General features: G+C 45.5%; 1 long non-coding RNA gene across 1 annotated transcript; it reads left to right on the plus strand.

Moving 5' to 3' along the window:
* Positions 1-847: 847 nt before the first annotated feature.
* Positions 848-2,499, plus strand: LOC120839242. Its single transcript, XR_006077176.1, has 2 exons — positions 848-908; positions 2,234-2,499. It is a non-coding gene; the product is annotated as an uncharacterized LOC120839242 (long non-coding RNA).
* Positions 2,500-4,857: the final 2,358 nt, after the last annotated feature.

Below are 4,857 nucleotides of genomic sequence, written 5' to 3' on the forward strand. Positions count from 1 at the left end.
CGCTTTATAGTCCGGACTCCTATTCAAACCACGAGAGAGAGAGATAGAAGCATTCTCAAATACCTTTCCTTGCATGGTGTCTAGCGGTCCAGATGTTATCCAAAGTCCAGAGTAATCCAAAGTTCACCAGGAAAGTGCACACACACACACACGTTCACGGAAGCGTCCACGTTGAGACGGGGCACGGCCGTTTTGAAATCACCCGAGACTGGGGTAGAAGCATCAAATCGTACAAGGGACAGAAAATAGACATTTTCTGTCCCTTCTACTATTTCAAGCTTCTTCTCTACCCCAGTCTCGGGCTATTTCAACGTTGTTAACATTCACCAGCTCGCCCGCGCACCCTCTTCTCTTGACTCGCAACGAAGCGCACACACAGACGTGGATTTGGGCGGCCGTTTGTGAAGTTTGGCGACTGAGGTAGGGACTAGCGGCAGAGAGAGGATTTCTGGAATAGAAAAGAAAAGTGTTGTCATTTCAACAAAGGGTACAATAGATATTTTTGTTTTTAGATTCGGTCGGTTTTAATTAAAGAGTTGTAATTCTAGGCTCTAGTTGAAAAAGGTCGACACAGAACGTAATAGCACCCTGGGTACCGTTACGACGTGCGTCGACATTTTTGCGCGGGTTTTGACCGTTAGGGGTTTGGAGAAGGTATCATCATCATGATCCAGGGTTTCGGTTTGGGTTCTGTGTGTTTTCTCACTCCAGGTCACGTGATGTTTTTGTCGGAGCAAGGATGAGTCACCCTCGCCTCAACGGCGCCTGGCTGTTGCTGTGCGTGTGCCCGGGCCCTGTCTGGGCCCGGGCACACGCCCTGAAAGTGAGCCCGGGCCCTGTCTGGGCCCGGGCTCACTTTCAGAAGGAGCCGAGAACGGAAGAAGGTCGGATTACCGTAACTCGAGAAGGTATTTGCTCATTTCCTTGTTCTTTGCCCAAAGTCGTTGTTTGTGTGAGCGCGTGCGTTTTGCGAGGAGATTATGTTGTGCTCGGCGGTTGGTAGATGGAAATGTTGTTCTCGGAGAGATTCTGCACGCTTTTTCGAGTGTCGGCAAAGAAGGCTTTTAATGGGATCTACTATATTGATATAGGCGCACATAGGCGGAGCGGCTGGTCGTTTTTTTGAAGGCTCTTTACCAGAGCGCGAGCAAGAATTACCTATGCGTGTTTGATGCAAGTTCTTTTTTTGATAGGTCCATGCTCGGCAAAGATATAAAGTGTATTTTGAAGCGCGTATTCCATCGCGAAATGATGGAATACCAGTGATGTGATAATTGCGCCAAACTGCACCAAGGGGCTAACCTTGCTACATCCTGCTACATTTCACCGAAATATGGCTAATCTGCGCCAAAGAAGCAATTTTGGTCGCCTTTCAATAACGAAACTAAACTGAGAACCGTAATTGTGTAAGCTAGGTCGCACAAGACGCCACCCGACACAAAGTACCCTGTATCAATCGTCTATTTGGTCTTGCATGATTTTTCCCGACGTCTCGCGTTTCGTGTACTCGTCGTCTCAAAAATCTCGTCTCTAGTGTATCGGATGCCAAACATGCCGTCATGCTGTGAAACAAAACCACGTTTTTGCGCGGCGGGAGTTACTTTTTGAGCTTCGTGCGACGTCGTGTGTTGCCGTCCCCACGTCGCTGCAGATATTTCTAAACTGAAACGCGTCGACATTCTTGTTTAAATCATACGCTGCTATAAAAATCCCTCTCTAACTCAATGACTGCTTGGCCAAGTTTTGATTACTTAGGTTTTCCTGGTGGGCTTTCTTTCGAGGGGGACCCCGGTACGTGAAAAATGTGCCGCGAAAGAAAGTTGGTGAAGAGAAGTGAGCTAAAGCAAAGAAGGCAATGTCTGAACCCGCACAGCGTGCATGGGCGACCGTTGGAGCCGACTTCTTGCACGAATTCTTTTGTTCTTTTCACGCGAAACACGGAATCGAGTTTTTTTCCCCTCATTCCTGCTTGTAGGTTTCACTGACGATGTTTCCCGGATGGGAGACGAAACGTTTGATTAAATTGTTAATCTTGTTGAGTAAAGTCGGACCAGTTTTTTTTTTATCAAACACGGAATTGGCGGCGGCGCGGAGCTAGGAAGCCGGCCTCTACGAACTCAAACGTTTCATCACTCTCTGACGCACGGAAGAAAAGAAAAAAAGATATGTGTATGGCGTAAGAACGTTCGGTGCATCTTTAATGTAGGGCGCTAAAGATTGTCTTTTTGTGCAGCGCAAGAGCGAGTTGCACGGCTGGCCCTCCGTTTCAAGTGACCTCCTTCAGCTGCGGATGACCTGTGCTTAATCAAGACCGCTTGAATGGCAACTGAGAACTTGCTCCAAGCAAAGAGTGTTTTTATGAAATCGTGTTAGCTCGTGCGAATTCACTGAATAGGAACAAGTGTGTTTTCATCGAGACAGCTCGTCCGGAAACTTGCATTGTCGGCCTAATAAAGTTTGACGTCAAGCCTAATAAAACGTGAGGTTAAAACGGAGAAATCTGTTGTTTTGTATTTTGCTTGTGAGGACGAAGCCCCTGCTGTGCACACCTGCGGAAACGAAGTAAGTACCTTATCAGTTTGTTCAGAGATTTGATTTTTTCCCGTGGTAATCGTGAAAAAAAAAAAGAGCGAGGACATAAATTCTTCTTTCTTATGTTTGAGCTTATTGCAAGACGCTATGAGCGGCGTTCTATTATATCTATACATAGCCTTTGAACTTGTGTTTTTTCTTCTTTCTTTTTGTGATCTCCAGTGTACCAGATTTGTCGGTTTACTGTTATTTTTTTTGTTCCTTCTCGTCGCACCCTGCTTGGGGATTGGAAATGGCCTGCAGTGTAAATGAATAGAAACCAAATATAAAAAAAGAATTTAAATACTTCCCGACGCCATAGGGTCTTGATCTGCTTACAAATGCATTTAAATACTCTTTTCCCAGAACCATAACAGAATGAAACAGCCTACCTCATCGCAGATTTATATCTGACAATGTTTTGTAGTCGATCGAGCGTTTGTTTCATGTGCAACTCTTTGCATGGTGTTTTAATTTTCCTCTTGCCCACTACTGCCACTCCTCCCAACTTTGTTGTGAGCTATTACATTACAATTTTCCCCTGTTCCGCTCTCCCATTTTACGGATTACCTGGTGTTGCGTTTTTAATATAATATAACAATCTGAGGTTAAACGGACAAAGAGGCCCCTGCTGTGCACACCTGCGGAAACAAAGTAAGTACCTTATCAGTATTATTCAGAAATTTGACTTTTTCCTGTGGTAATCGTGAAAAAAAAAAAAGAAATGTGTTTTTTTATGTGTGTGCTCGCCCAAAAGCGAGCACATGCATTCTTTTAACGTTCTCTGTTGCGCTTATTGCAAGACGCTGTCAGCGGCGTTGTATTATCTATACAGCCTTTGAACTTGCGTTTTCTCTTCTTTTTTTGTATCTCTGTACTTTGTATTCAAGTATATCAATCCACAAGTGCTAGCTGGGTCATTTATTTTAACCAGGCGAGTGGGATGTTCCGAGGAACATTCTAGGCGCGTCTCATCGATGTAGCTAATCTAATAAGAAAGTTACGAATAAAAAGTTTACGTGTAAGGCTTCATTCTGTGGTGTTGTGATTTGGCATATGCTCGTATAAAGAAAACTACGATAGTTAGAAGGTTCTAATTCGCAGCGAATGATCGCGCTCTGAATTTAGACGCACTGTTAAATTTTCATCGCTCCAGCTCGTCTAGAACTCGTTATACTCGCGAAAACAGGTTTTTGGGAATCTGCTTGGAGATTAAAAACCCCGACCAAGTTCAATCGTTCACCCGTGAATATTCAAGACCGCTGGAGTGCATTCATCGATTGTGGTCGTGAAAACAACATCATATGAAAGTGTGTGTGCAGTGAAACCGTGTCAGCTCATCTCAAGTTTCGCGAAATAAACGACGTTTGAAAGTTTTCGGATCGAAGCCAGCCATTCGCATTCCTCACTTTAGGCACCGATCCTTTCTTCGATCTCGCTTCATTAATACTCGTCGTATCTCGTCACCGCTAGCACCGATGTGTTCCTTGGTCTTTCTAGACTCTACGGACACCACTTTGAACGTGTGTAATAAAAGGTTTCGCGATGCTACGACGCTCTTGGCGTGGGCATGGTCATGGCGGCCAATTGTACTTTCCGAACATGTGTTCGGACCTCCGAGACTGAATTTTCGTTTCCGAGCCGCGATGTTGGTGTCAAACGTGAGCACGCGTTCCGTAGAAGACCCGACGACTGTAGTTTGCCTCGGATCGAGTCGATAGTTTAATCTACGAGCACTGATGCGACTTCCCGCACGAAAGCAGTCATTTTCAGGTTCGATATTGCTCACCGCTTCACCATTTGCTACCACAATTTGCTTTTTTGTTCTGAAGCGCTCCCTCGGGTAAAAGGAACGTTCGCTATGCGCGCGAGATTATTTTAATTCATTCATCTCGTGCGGCGCGCGCTCGGCGGAGCCGCTAGTCGTTTGAAGGCTCACCAGAGCGCGAGCAAGACTTCAAAGAGCTGCCGCTCGCTCGTAATTAGAAAACCATTATAGGTACGTACAACTATCAACTTGTTGGGAAGGGACAAATACACATATGTGCTGCAAGAGGGCCTCCACACAACCCTACAGAGCTTTTTGCAGACATGCCCCTACAGTACAACTGGCCCGACACTTTCTATTTTGTCCCCTTCTGCACTTTCTGGCGCAAGATGAGCTAAAGTGAAGCACGAGTAACCTTCTAGGTTGCTATATTTCAGTTTGAACCCTCAAGCTACGTCCCTCTTCCCTCGACGGCCAAAATTTGAACGCAGGCATGGTTACTGCGGAATACAAAAAGT

The sequence above is a fragment of the Ixodes scapularis genome, unplaced genomic scaffold, assembly GCF_016920785.2.
Source record: "Ixodes scapularis isolate PalLabHiFi unplaced genomic scaffold, ASM1692078v2 ptg001131l_1___fragment_1__unscaffolded, whole genome shotgun sequence".
In the NCBI taxonomy this organism is placed as follows: Eukaryota; Metazoa; Arthropoda; class Arachnida; order Ixodida; family Ixodidae; genus Ixodes; species Ixodes scapularis.